This window comes from Notamacropus eugenii, chromosome 6 (genome assembly GCF_028372415.1).
Source record: "Notamacropus eugenii isolate mMacEug1 chromosome 6, mMacEug1.pri_v2, whole genome shotgun sequence".
NCBI classification, from domain to species: domain Eukaryota; kingdom Metazoa; phylum Chordata; class Mammalia; order Diprotodontia; family Macropodidae; genus Notamacropus; species Notamacropus eugenii.
In genome coordinates, this window is record NC_092877.1 from 42875556 (window position 1) to 42890978 (window position 15423).

General features: G+C 36.7%; 1 pseudogene; it reads left to right on the top strand.

The window, feature by feature from the left end:
* The first annotated feature begins 2315 nt into the window (after positions 1-2315).
* On the top strand, positions 2316-3225 carry LOC140512861 (olfactory receptor 5P3-like; annotated as a pseudogene).
* The last annotated feature ends 12198 nt before the right edge of the window (positions 3226-15423 follow it).

Consider the following 15423-nt stretch of genomic DNA (forward strand, 5'->3'; position numbering starts at 1 on the left):
GAAGATGGTCCTATTGCCCCTTCACTCCCCAGAATCGTGTTCAAGGCTGAAACTGGACACAGTTGCTCAATTCCTCTGGGGTTTTGGGTGGGGGCAGGACTGTCACTGAGAGCTGAGGTTTAGAACAGCTGCTCCCTACCGCCAGAGGCTTTAAGTTGAAGTGCCTGGAAAATGGACCCAGGTTGCTTCTCAGCCACCATAGCTGCCTGCAGTGTCCCGCTGCTATTGCTGCCTTCAGGAGTCCCATTCCCCTCTCACCCTTGCTTGGAAAGCCCTCCCACACTGAGCTTTGGAGCTTTCTTTGCGGCTTGTGGGTTGAGGTATCTGGAACCTTCCCTGCTGGAAATTCTGCTCCAGAGGTCTCTTCAGGCCCTGTTCCTCCCAGTGCCACCTGGCCAGGGCTGGACTCTGCTCTACTCAGCTTCCTGTGAGACAGACCTTCCCTGTCAGCCTTCCAGGTTACCTTTGGTTGGAAACCTCTATCATTCTATTGTTCTGTGGCTTCTGCTGCTCTAGATTTTACTGAGTTATTTTTTACAGGTATTTTGTGGGCTGTGGGGGAAGCAGTAGAGTATATGCATCTTTCTACTCCACCATCTTGGCTCTTCCCCAGCCTTTCTTTTGTTAGTAAAGTTGAATGCCAAGTCTTCTCTGGGAGGGGGGAAGTTAAAGTAGAAGGCATTAAAAAATTCACTCAGCATTCTACAAATTTTTGTTTAGTTGTGAAATTGCTTTTTCTTGTGGTCAGTCATAAAGAAAGTGATGTATAACAGACCCATAAATGAGTGTTGTAATTAGTTTCTTCTTTAGCTGAACAGTATCTCAGTATGTTTTGTCTTTCTTACTAGATTGAGAAGAGAAGTAAAATGAGTTTAGAGTTGGGAGTAATAAGAATATTCCAGGAAAAAAAGTTATATTTAAGATGAATTATTTTGTTTAGAGGTCAATAGGTATCAATAAATGCAAATATTTCAAGACGGTTTAGTCTTTAAAAGAATGTAACATAAATACAAACAAACTTGTACTTTCTCTTTGTCTTTTTTGTATTCTGAAACTATTTTGCTGTTGCCCTTTCCTTCCCCTATGTCTGTCACCACCCACTTAGGTACCTCTCCTCCTTTTAAGTGATATGGGTACTCAAGGAATAGAAATGAACAGTTCAACGACATCAGAGAATATTGTGTCATTGTGTACTTCTAGTCTCTCATGTTTGAAACCCAACAAAAAGATAAACTTAGACAACTCTCTGAGCAAGATGACATTTATTAGCAGGGCATGGTGCTTGTCACTAAATTGATCAATGGATTGCTCCTATTAATGTCAAAGTCCTTGAGAAAGAAAATAGTTAGTTTTTTTTATAGATTTTGGAATCTATAAAACAACAACAAAAAAAACAAAGTAGGGTAGATGATGTCATGAATTTAAGGACAACATGATTGGTTACAGAGCTGAGATGCAAGGAACAACATGATTGATTGGAAGGTTGCTAACTGAGGCCAGCAATGACTACTCCTATTTTCTCATGAGAATAAGAAATGCTCATTATTTGGGTGCAGGTGCAACGTAGTATTCCTGACTTTTGGACATCCTTGATAGATAGCTTCATGATGTAGAGAACTCATGGCCTATTCACTTGCTTTCCCACATATTCCCCAAGGCAACTAATATCTCCAAGGCAAGAATATATCAGCAATTAGCAGGGGATTTGAATTTCTAAAATTAACCCATTACAGGCCAGTTGAATTCTGAAATTATTTCAGACACAAAGAACAATGACTTAAGTAATTATAGGACAAAAGCAGTTACAGGATGAAACCAAATATTTTTTAGATAGATCAATAAATAATATAGAATCAAACTTAATCTTTTCAAATCCACTATCACTCTGCCAACAAGTAGTAAGTAATATTTCCTCATTGGTCTTCTGAAGACATGATGTTCACTCTTTTGGTCCAAGTTCTGAGATCTTTCAAAGATGTTTCCCCTATCATGATTATTGAAGTCATCATATTAATTGTCGTATTGAGTTTGCTATGTGTCAGTTAATAAAAGTGTTCTCATATTACTCTACAGCAGTGTTATTCATTACATTCTGTGGAACAATAATTTGCCACTACTTTCCTACACCCAAGTTATTGATATCTTGTCATGGTACGTAGGACTAAAGTATTGGAATAGGAAAGTAAGATGGGCATGTAGGAGGAGGTGGTTGGTGAATGCTTCTGGAATACATCAATAAATATATCCAAATCTTAATTAAGTATTCTGTTTTAATCTCCTTTTCTTCTATCTAACAGGCACTCTTTCTAAGACAAATGTCTGTCAATAACTGCACTGCTGTGACTGAATTCATTATTTTGGGATTAACAGATGATCCAAACCTTCGTGTCATCCTCTTTGTGATATTTCTGGGTGTCTATGCTGTCACCTTATTGGGCAACCTTAGTATAATCACATTGATCAGAAATACCTCCCTCCCTACTTCACACTCCAATGTATCTTTTCCTCAGCCACTTGGCTTTTGCGGATATTGGTTATTCTTCTTCTGTCACACCTCTCATGCTCATCAACTTCCTTGTGGACAAGGCCTCAATCCCTCTGGGAGGCTGTGTGGCTCAATTTTATTTTGGAGCCATTTTTGGAACAACCGAGTGTTTCCTTCTGGCTGTGATGGCTTATGATAGATATGTGGCTATCTGTAGCCCCCTACTCTATTCCACCAAAATGTCTCCTAATATCTGCACACTGTTATTCTTTGCATCCTACCTGGGGGGTTGTGTAAATGCTTGGTCCTTCACTGGTTGCTTATTGAATCTGTCCTTTTGTGGATCCAATAGGATCAATCACTTTTTCTGTGATTATTCACCACTTTTGAAACTTTCCTACTCCCATGATCATCTTGCTGAAATTCTTCCTGCTGCCTCTGCTGGGTCAGTAATTATCATCACAGTGCTAATTATTCTGATCTCTTATGTGTACATCCTCTTCTCTGTCTTGAAGATAAGCTCCACTGAAGGGAGATCCAAAGCTTTCTCAACTTGCACCTCCCACCTCACAGCAGTCACTCTCTTCTATGGCACCCTTACATTCATTTATGTGATACCTAAATCCAGTTACTCAACAAATGAGAATAAAGTAGTGTCTGTTTTCTACATGGTAATCATTCCTATGTTGAACCCCTTGATCTACAGTCTAAGGAACAATGAAATAAAAGGGGCCCTGTGAAAACTCTTGAGTAGGAAACAGCATTTTTAATTATTTCAATTCAATACAAGTTTTTTTTAAAGTACATAGTATGTCCCATGCACTGTGTTATATTTTAGGGATGCAAGAAAAAAATCTAACATTTTCTTTCTTTAAGGATCTAATATTCTAGTGACATAATGGTTAGAATTAAGTGATAACCAAAAACAGATGTTTAGAAAAAATATATTTGCATTTTCATGAGTTAATTTGTGAATTTCCATATTTATTACAAAGGTCTGAAAATACATACATGATTCCACAAACACAGGTCTTGCAACTCAGCAAAAGTGTATGGAGAAGTGTCTTATTGGTCTTCTTTGGGTTCATGTGATTTTTATTTTTTGAAATCTTGCAACACTCATTTTCTATTGATTTGGAAGGGGTACTGTTCTTTCTATTTACATTGCTATGTTCATTGTGTGTGTTGCATTCTTGACTCTACTATTGTGACTCTGTAACAGATCAAGTATATCTTTTCCCTGTTCCTATATTAATCATATTTGTTGTTTCTTACGGCACAGTCTTATTCCATGTTCATGTGCCACAATTTGTTTCGCCATTCTTCAGTCACTGAACGTCTGCTTTGTTTTCCATTCCTTGCTACCACAAAAGGTGTACTTAAATTATTTTGGCATGTAAGGGGACTTTCCTTTTCTCCATGAATACTTTTCTGGCATAATATGCTTGGAAAAATATATTTTTTCCTGTGTGATCCCTCTTTATGAGATGTTGGAAGGGATATACTGAAAGACATTGAGGTCATGAAAAAGAAACGAAATTAATAAAGAATTATTTCAGAAATATAATTTTCCTTAATCTGACCCCTTCTTAACTATTTAGTCTTGCAGTGTACTCCTCTCCCTGTAGTGTCGAATCTAGCTACACTGGACCATCTGCCTTTCCCCACACATGATATTCTACCTTCTGTGTCTTTACACTGGTTATCTCACAGGTGAAATACCTTGATCCCCAGTTCTCTCATTTAATTTTCTGGGATTGCCTCAGAAAACTCAAATACCATTTTGTACAAAAAAAGTCTTTCTGAGTCTCTTAAAGTAATAGTAACTTCTTCTCTAAATGAACATCCATCTACTCTGCCTGTAATTTTTATGTAACTGGTTATTGACATGGTGTCTCTCCCAATAGAATGTGAGCTCCTGGAAGACTAGTATTTGCTTTTTTTTGTTTTCTTTCTACTCGAAGTTATAACAAAGAGGCTGGAATATACTGATCCCCGAAAACCCTTCTTGACTGACCACCATGTCTCATCTAATCACCATCCCTATTTTTGATATGTTTTCTTTGAAAGAAATATACCAGACCTGTACATAGAATTTCATTTCTGATTTTATGAAGGCAGAAATCAGTAGAATTATCAGCTTCCTAATTTTAGATCCTATACTGATCTTAATTCAGCCTACTAGTCTTTTTGGTTAACATGATGCACTACTCAAAAATGATTATCTTTTCCCTTTGTTTTGTAATCCTTATTTTTTCCAAGCACTAGTTTAACATTTAACTTTAATTACAATTCTGCATTGTTCATTCCATGTTATAATTCAACCTTTTAACCAACATGACATTGCTTAGGAAATAATCATGTTGAAGTATAACCTGATTCTAATCAATTTCATAGAATAATTTGAAATCTGACAATGCTAGTTCTTCTTTCTCTCTTTTCTTCATAACTTCCCTTTATATTGTTTTACACAGTCTTGGGGTATTTATCTCAACTAATATACACAAACTAATGAATCAGGGCCCACAGTGCAAGGCTGTCTCTATCTGCCCTCAGAATTCTAGGGGATTGTGTTGTTTTTTATAATACTATCAGTTTGAACCACTGTCCCCATTTCAATGCCTTACTTCAATTGTATAACTTCAGTCTACAGTACAATTAATATCTCCTCAAAATCATCATTTGATGTGGTATCTTGTTTTCCAATATCTTCTAACCAAATTAGCTTTTTAAAGAGATATTTACTGAGAAGTTATAGCACAACCAAAAGTTAGAAACACATGCCAATGGATCATTAGCATAGTCTCTCCTATATTACCCAGTCCTTGGAAGAGGATACTCAAACTTAAAGCAGTTACCACAAAGCATTGGCTCTACCAACTTTACTGCCAAATGTAGCATAGTTTAATGCTATGTCTTCCTTGTTTGTAGTAGCTGAACTCATCATTGTGAAATCAAGGTTTCTAATCTATACTTAGTGCTCTGCTGTTGGTCTGGATTTGGTTCCCCACAGACTCTAGTAGAGACTTCAGTATTCAAACTTATGGCATTTTGTTCATTTGGTCTCTTGAAAACCACATGGACTCAGCTTTCTCTATTCCTTCTCCACCTAATAAGTCAGAATAGACAGAACAAAAACAGGAGTGACCACACAGCCATGTGAGCATGAATTAATGCCCACTTGTGTGGAGAGATGAGACTACTTGTTAGGGGTCTGGAATTCTTGGGTTGTCAGGGTCATGATGCCCTCAGAAGAAATCTCTTGAGACGACATGTCCTTGCATGACTTACCAGAGGTACCACCCTTATGCAATAACGAACCTTCACAATTATCTTGAGCAAGAACAACAGCCAAGCATATAAGTTCAGCACACAGTATTTACAAACTTCTTGCGTGTATGGAAGTAGAATGCCTACATATACTCTGAGCTAGCTGAGCATAAACGGAGTGCATACCAACCTTGCTCCTGCCTCATTCATTCGCACCTGGAAGAAAGATCTCATGCAGGCATGAGATCTTTGGGAACTTAACAACTATTGACTGTATTTGGAATGTTAGAATTTTGTTTCCTGGGGTTTGGTGAAATAATGACTAAAGATATAATGTTCTCATCTAAAAAACACTCTAAACCTGAAAAGGAGGGAACAACATAACCCTTTGGAGACAAAAATATCATATCATACGCTTAAAATGAGATAATTTTTGTTACAGACATCACATGAGATTGGTGAGTGGAGCTTTAGGAGAACAAACTGACATTTTTCAGGAACAAAAAAGCAGTATTGTTTTGACTGTCATTCTAGATCAGGCAAGTGAGGAGGCAGAGTGGGCTATGTTGGAGATATATGTTGTGAAAGTACTCCTGAGACTAACATGTCTGTTTTCCATGAGTTGTCTTAGTATTCAGATGTATGGGACACAGAATAATCTAGTTTGCTGAAAGGTGTGAATCAGGAGTCCTCAGTGAACCACATATCTTACTCACTTCCAGATACTTTGCTTGTGTTTGCTCACTGAATTTGCTGAGCTGTGCACCTTGAATTGGCTTAAACCGGCCTTATGCTGAACTCATGCTGCAAATCATCCTTCTTCTGTTTCCCACTAGTTCCTAGAAAGGACTGTCCATTCTCCACCACAACGCCCCCTTGTTGTGGTTTCAAGCATAAACTTCCCCTGCTTCTCCTGGGCTGTGTGATTCCATTGTAACTTTTGATTCAGGAACCTGCCATGTGTGTCTGTCTTTTCCTTTTTATTTTTTTTATTTGGTGATTCATTTTATTCTTCAAATTTATCTTATTTGTTTTCAATTTTTAACAGTCACTTCCATAAGTTATAAATTTCCCCCCTTCATTTTCCCCCATCTCCAAGATGACATGCAACCTTACATGGGCTCTACACATTCATTCTTATTAAACACATTTTCATATTAGTCATGTTGCATAGAAGAATAACAATGAATGGAAGAAAGCATGAGTAAAACTAAACAAAACCAAAAATAACAAAAAAGAAAATAGTCTGCTTCATTCTGCATTCTGGCACCATAGTTTTTTCTCTGGATGTGAGTGATATTTTGCATCATGAGTCCTTTGGAAATATTTTAGTCTTTGCATTGCTGTGGAGGACTAAATCTACCAAAATCAGTCCTCAAATACTGTGGTTGTTACTGTGTATAATGTTATCCTGGTTCTGCTCACTTCAGTCTGCATCAATTCATACAAGCCTATCTAGGTATTTCTGAAGTCCGTGTGTTCATCGTTTCTCATAGCACAATAGTATTCCTTTACATTCATATACCACAAATTGCTCAACCATTCCCCAATTGATGGGAATTTCCATTATATCCAGTTCTTGGCCACCACAAAAAGAGATCCTATAAATATTTTTGTACATAAGGAGCCTTTTCCCATTTTATAATCTCTTTGGGATACAACCATACAAGTAGCATTCCAGCATCGAAAGGTATGTGATAAAGGTCTCATTTCTAAAATATATAGGGAACTGAGTCACATTTACAAGAATACAAGTCATTCCCCAACTGATAAATGGTCAAAGGATATGAACAGGCAGTTTTCAGAGGAAAAAATTAAAGCTATCTATAGTCATATGAAAAAATGCTCTAAATAACTATTTGTCAGAGAGATGCAAAGTAAAACAACTTGAGGTACCACATCACAGCTATCAGACTGACTAATATCACAAAACAGGAAAATGATAAGTGTTAAAGAAGTTGTGGGAGAGTTGAAACTCTAATTCACTGTTGGTGGAGATGTGACTTGAGCCAGCCATTCTGGAGAACAATTTGGAACCATGCCCAAAGGACTATAAAAATGTCTTTTCTTTTAATGAATAATTTTTATCTGACTCAACTAGAATTACCCCACATTTGAGGGGTGGCTTTTTGTATGTTGACAAAATGGTAGTGAGGTAGCTATTGAGGAAATCACCAGACAATAGTGTGGGGCATAACTGAAGGTGATTTGGCCTGATATAATGGAACAACTGAGGCACTTGCAATTATATACTGAAATGGAAACTTCTTAACCAGGAGACATTGTAATAGCGAGTGTGGTTTATTGTAATTATGTGAATATTCAGTTTGGAGTTAGATTTCAAAATTTTTGTAGCCACATAATGCTGCATGTTAAAAGTTCAACAGTTTTTTTCTCAATATAATTTCTGAAAAAAGCTTGAATGGGCTATGTTCTTATCCTGAACTCAAATCATAAAAAGAATAAGATAATACAAGGTTCCTCCCAGGTCACATTTAAAGTAGTTATTATCTCCCGTATTGTGGATGTAGCCCACCAAGCGATAACAGTTATATCCCATGATCTCTGAATGTATTTCATTCTTAGACTAATTTTGAAAAAAAGCTCATTTTAGCCCTTCTCTCCAATTTACTGTAAGATGTTTCTAAAGCCACAAAGGAACTTGATTGTATGCCAAGGGTGAGTCTCCAACTCTTGGTCAATATTGAATTCATAGAGGCTCTTCATAGTCTTGCCTATGTATCTCTTGGCTCCTTGGGGTCCTGTTGTGCTGCAAGATTTTTATGTTAAACAATGTAACAATACAATATTTTCTTTATTTAGACAAGAATAATTCAGCCTCAAATTGCATTGCAAGTAAACATTTGTCCTTTAGCAAAGTCTGATCTTTGTATTAACATGTCAATGGCAGGCAAAAGAGTAGCAACAATAGAGACTTGAAGAAACATTCTCCTCTTCTGGAATCATTTTGAGGAGGTGCCATCTACTTCCTCTTTATTTATACTCACTATTCCTCCTAGACTAACTCTTCACATCTTTCAATAAACCTATTTGTTGCTTACGCAAGTTGGGTGTTGGACTTTGCTTTCACTTTTAAGTGGTACAAGGGGAAAGGAACAAGCATTTATTAAGCACCAGTTGTGCAGTATGTACCAAGCACTATGCAAAGCAGCTTATTAGGTCTTTACAAATGGCAGAGTAACATAGCTACTGTTATTGTGTCCATTTTACAGGTGAAAAAACTGAGGCAGGTAGGTCAAGTGATTGCCCAAGTGTGCAAAGCTAAGAAATGTCTGAGGATCGATTGGAACTCAAGTCGTTTTGATCCCAGACCCAGCACTCTATCCACTGCACCAGTCAGCTGCTTAGACTACATATTTACAACCATCATATATACCACAGAAGTATCTATTTAGAGGACGCTTGTGATTTCATGTTTGAAAATGGACACAAAAGGCTTTTCACCTATCCAATGCTTGACATTAAAACCTGGAACCAAGCACAGCTTGTCAGGACACCCAACAAAACCAAATCATCCAAAGGGTAAAGATACAAAGGTAAGGACACTAATTATTATAGACAGGAGTTTTTAAAACACCAACCTTTGAGAAATGGAGAAAGAGACAACAAAGCTACATGTAGTAATTTCACAGTTTCATATAGAGTTCTCATCTGTGATCATTTTTGTTAATAGAAATAGTAATGTCTAATTATCATTTTCTAGCATATAAAGACATTTTCTCCTTAAAAGAATGGCATGTTTAAAGAATATTTTTTCCCTACTTGAAGTCAAAATGATGGGAAAATCATTCCCTCTGAAGTCATATCATTCCTCGTTTGGAGAGATTTCATTATTAGGATATTTTTCCTCATTCAAGCTAAAATCTTTCTCTGAAATTTCTTATTGCTGATATTTCTACTCTCTAAGACCAAGCAGAAGACATTTTCCACATGAAAGCTCTTCAAACTACTTAAAGAAAGCTGTCATATCCCTTCTAAATCATCTTTTCCAGGTTTCTATACCCTATTGTTTGAACTCATTATCTTATGGAATTTTTATTCTTCTCACTAGTTTGACCAGTCTCTCTGGATATACTTCAGCATATCAGTATCTTTCCTAATAATATGTGGTGTTTAGAGAGTTCATTGCACCGCAAATGTGTTTTGATCCCAGCAGACTATCAACATGACTATCAGTTTCCTCTTTATGGATTCTATGCCTAATGCATGGAATCCAGCTCTGATTCCTCTTTGGAGCATGGAGGAATTCCTGGGTTCTCAAAAGATGAGTCACTGCATCCCATGCTTTCTAGAGCTTTCCTATATTTTAAAGTCTGAAAATATGGTGCCAGCAAGAAATAATATCTGCATTTTAAAACCTTTCATATCTACAAAGAAGTTCATCACTAGTAGACTGGCTTCCTGGGATGAAAACTCTGGTTGTCACAACTCATGAAACAGAAGTAGACTGGCTTCCTGGGATGAAAACTCTGGTTGTCACAACTCATGAAACAGAGAAAAATGTGAAGCAGCATGTCAGGGAAGGGTTGTATGTAAAAAGGAAAGTAGTTCAGCAGGGCTGCAGCAAGATAGAAAATATTAGGATTCTTCTCTATCCCTTTTTGACCCTCACCTTTCTAATGTGAACACTGGTGGTCTTCTCTATCTAATTTCCTTCTCTTACCACCAAATTGGGCTTTCAGTTTAGTCTCCATCCTTGGTTCCATGATTTTAGAAGGCTCTTACTAAGTAATGGGCAGAATGGAGAAGGCCATGTGCCCTATTGTACAAGCTTGTCAAAGCCTTCACCAGACAGAAATTATTGGTGGACCCACGTGTGTCTAAGGATAAAACTAGATTCACGCTTTTGCCCACTTTGGCCACTTATAGAATAAAAATCAACATGAGACTTTTAATTAAGCTCAAAGTTCCCAAGCAGGAAGATCCTGCCATTTTCCAAAAATCTATACTTTCTTTAATATATTTTTGTGTAGTTTGCCACTGCCCCTCCCTATTGCATCCTATTCCCAATAATGAAGCATATATGAGCCTAAAATTGCTGTGATCAACCATACTTATAGCTGATGCCATACTGCAATGTGAATTCAACAGAAATATAAAATAGTTAAAAGAAAGAAATATTTGAGTTTAATGTAGGTCCTAAATTGGGGAAGAGAAGTGAAGAAATGGTGCATCACTGACATCAATTGTGCTGCATGGAAGAGAAACCGACAGGTGTTCTCAGCCAGGATTTTTGGGCTGCTCCCTTGACCAAAATGGATGGAGCTTTAGTTGCTATTCAAATACTGCCCATCCACCAGCAGAGCTGCTCCAATCTCTCTTGAAATTCTTGTGCAAAATGGCCAAACTCACTCTCTCACCTGTGCAATCCTATAGGGAAATGAGACGAGGACCTAGCCCCTTTAAAGCATAGTCTCTTTTTAGTCAGTAGATCAAAACAAAATGAAGATCTTTTGGTAAGGTTGCTGCAGAAAATGCAAAATATTCCTGAGTTCTGTTTTGTCTTTTCTGATCCTTCAGTGATGATAGTAGGGGATCGTGAAAGGGAGAGAAGGTTTAAAGACTCATAGAGTTTTAATAAAGTAATGTATGTAGTGGGATGAGGATACAGTCACTCATATTGAAGAAGTTTCTTCCTAAATGGTATGTTGACATGTATTTAAAATGACTTGAGGAAATTTAAAATAAATTGATATATTTTATAAATTGTTCTGATATCCACATGGTAAAGAGGAACCTCTTTGAATGTCCATGGAATTAAAACTGGGGTGCATTTTTTAAAGGGCATTTATGAGCTAGAAAGAATTGAACTGGAAAGGTTATTAATTAGAGTGGAAAGTTAATTGGAGCACATAATTTTGAGAAAGCAACAAGATCATATTATTATTTACGTAATTGAAAGGATTTTCAGCGTTCTGCCTTCTGTGACACTTTAAAAAATAGTTTTAGATTTCTAAGGTGTTCTTGGAATTTCTTAAGTATATCAACAACATAATTGCTAATTTACATTACAAAAAAATTAAATGGTATAAAAACCAAAGTGAATCAGGTGAGGTGATGAGGACCAATTTTCATACCTAGTTATAATTGTTACTGTGCCAATCACCACATATTGATTCCAGAACAGTTTTAAAGAACTTTCACATCAAATGATACTTACCAGTCTGGCTATATTGCTATCCAATCTTTTTTTCTCATTTAAAAAAAAAATCCTACACAATATAGACAACGGAAAAATAAATGAAGGCCCTGGAGAATTTAGAGAACTTGTCAAGTAACTCAACTCTGTTAGTAATTTTCTCAGTCCCAACAGATTTCAAATGGTATATTGATGATATTGTCTTTGTTTGATGTCAACATGCTCAAGGATCTAACTTCCATATGCTATAAAAACAAGCACAAATACTTCCTTGCCATGAAAAGAGAGTTCCTTGGAGTCTAAAGTTTTCATCTTCTTGTATCAATAGGTACCACTGCTGTTCCTGGTTTTGCTGTAAAAATACTTAACTGTGATTTTTGACTGGTAGCTCAGTTCATGGGAAGGCTGTCTATTTCTCTTAATATGCCATACTTTATATTGATTTCAGTTTTCCACAGGGCTTTAATTTCTCTGCCCTGTCTTAATGAATAGGATTCATTCCTGATTTGGGTCTTCAATAGGATATCTTGTCCTATCTAGGGCCATATAAAGTCAAAGATTTGCAAGTGAGGTATATGCATGGAACATTATTACAATATGTTCGTAAGTAAATTCCTATCTACCATTTGTCATATCACACACTGTGAAACATCACTACAGTCAGAATATGATAGAACATGGTTAGATAAGACCACCTTAGGTAAAGGTCTCTGTGTATATATGGGTACATTTGTTTCATGTGTTACTTTCCCCCCACTTCTCAGACTTGAGTCTTTCACTGGAGGAATTTAACTGACATTTTCATTGGTTGATGTCGTGGATTCCTACATCTGAGTCTTACTGACTAACTGTGATTGTTGGTAAGTCACTGCACCTTTGTTATCCCTAGTCAGCTCATCTATAAAATGAGAATAACAATATTTTCTCCTAAAATTTTTGGGAAGAAAGTAATTTAAGAAATTTAAATAGTGGTATTGATTTATTATAATTTCTGTTGCCTGCTTGTTATGATTATGTTACCAATATGAATAAGATTTAATGTTTTCAACAGTGAGCTGATGCTTTCCATTCAACAAATATTTTTCTCTACCCACTATGTACAGAAATTATTCCAGTGTACTGGGGACAGAAAAAGGGAAAAAAGCAAAAACGTTCTTAATCTCAGCGAGCTTCAATTCTATTGGAGATAACAGGATAACATGTAAACATATAACAAATAAATGGTTACAAGATAAGTTGAAGAGGGACTGACTTTTTTTTTATAAGTAAGTTTATTTATTTGTAGTGTTCTACAATCACTACCATAAAACTTAGATTTTTTTCCCGCTACCTACTCTACACTTCCCCCCTCCTTCTCTGAGATGGCGTACAATTCTATATAGGATCTACACATACATTCCTATTAAACACATTTTCCACTATAGTCATGCCGTGTAGAAGAACTAAAATGAATGGGAGAAATCATAAAACAAACCCTGCTTCACATTTTCCTGTCTTTCATGAGTAATGACTACCATAGTTTTCATCCCAGGTGTTCAGTCTACTGATGATGAATTTCTTTATACTCAGATAGGTTTTCAAAATGCACCGATGGTTTTTTGCCAGCACCATATTTTAAGACTTTACAGCATAAGAGAATTTTGGAAATCTTGTGTTCCAGTGGTTCATCCTTTGAACACCCAGGAATCTCTCCATGCTAGAATGAGGAATTGCAGCTGGATTTCCTACATTGTTGTTGTTGTTGTTCATCCTTCATTCTTAAAGAGGATGAATGACATAAGAAGAGTGATTTCTTGACTTACACGTGAAGTGGATTTAAGTTAGACAGAGCTGTGGAAAATTCTCAGTCTCATTTTCTCCTCCAGCCTCTATCAAAGTTCAGTGACAAAAGTCAAGACTACTGGTGATGACCCAGGATGCAGTGAATGACTTTTCCATTTGACCAGTTCTCCTTTTTAAGAATTTCTTTTCTTCAGTGAATTTTTAAATATCTTTTTCCAATTAGTCAATTCTGCTTTTCAAGGAATTCTTCTCCTTATTGGGTTTTACCATTTGGCTTCTCTTTTTTAAAGGTGCTATTTTCTTCAGTATTCTTTTGCACTTCTTTTACCAAGCTATTGACTCTTTTTTCATGATTTTCTTGCATCATTCGCACTTCTCTTACAAATTTTTCCTCTGCCTCCCTTTCTTAGTTTTTAAAATCCTTTTTGTGTTCTTCTGGTGGACTGAGACAAATTCATATTTTTCTATGAGTCTTTGCATATAGGAAAAAAAGGACCTGGACAATATCTTCCCAGAAATCATCAAAGAAAACTGCCCTGAGTTCCTAGACCCAGAGGGTCTAGTCTTCTAAAGAATCCACTGATGGCCTCCAGAAAGAGATCCCAAAATAAAATGCCAAAGGATATTGTTTCCAAATCCCAGAACTATCAAATTAAGGAGAAAATACTGCAAGCAAACAGAAAGGAACCACTGAAATATCGAGGAACTACAGCCAACATCACACAGGACTTTGCAGCTTCTACATTAAAACACTGGAGGGATTGGAATATGATATCCTGCAAGGCAAAGCAGCTTAGATTACAACCAAGGATCAATTACCCAATAAAACTGATCATAATATAGCAGGCAAGGAGATGGACATTCAAAGAAATGAGGGAGTTCCAGACCTTCCTGATGAAAAGGCCAGAGCTCAATAGAAAATTTGATCTTCAAATACAAGTCTCAAGAGAGACATTAAAAGATAAATAGGGGGAAAATTGTTATTATATATAGGCAAACTGTTTATTTCCCTATAGGGGAAGATGATACTTGTTAATCTTGAGAACTGTATATTTTACGCATAGATAGAAGGAGTGGGGATAAATTAATTGATGTGATGATAAAAAATGAGATTTAATGGTAAGAAGGTATTGTAAAGGGAGAAGTGAAGAGGAGGAGGGGGAAAAAGGTAAATTACATCACAGGAAGGGGCATAAAAACATGTTATGATAGAGAAAAATAGGGGAGGGAGATGAGCACTGTTTGAGAATTACTGTCATCTGATTTGGTTCAAGGAGGGCACAATAAACTCAGTTCAATACAGAAATCGAAATTGCCCTATAGGCAGTAGGAGGAGAAAGGGGAAAGAAAAGGGAGGGGAGGTTAAAAGAGAGGTAAGAAGTTGTAAGGGAAAAGGGGAATAAAAGGGAGGGATGCTAATAGAAGGGAGGGATGACTGAGGGAAGCGATGGTCAAAAATTGAAACTCTATTGTGGAGGGAAATGGAGAAAGCAAAACTGAAACTATAAATGGGGCTAAATAGCATGGAGAGAAAGACACAGACAGTAATCATTACTATGAATGTGAAAGGGATGAACTCTCCCACAAAACGGAGGCAGATGGCAGAATGGATTAAAAACCATAATCCAACAATATGTTGTTTACAAGAAACACATTTGAATGTAAGTATGGGAATTTGCAGTGGTTTACTGCTTACTCAGGCATCTTGGCACCTGGAAGTCCCGAT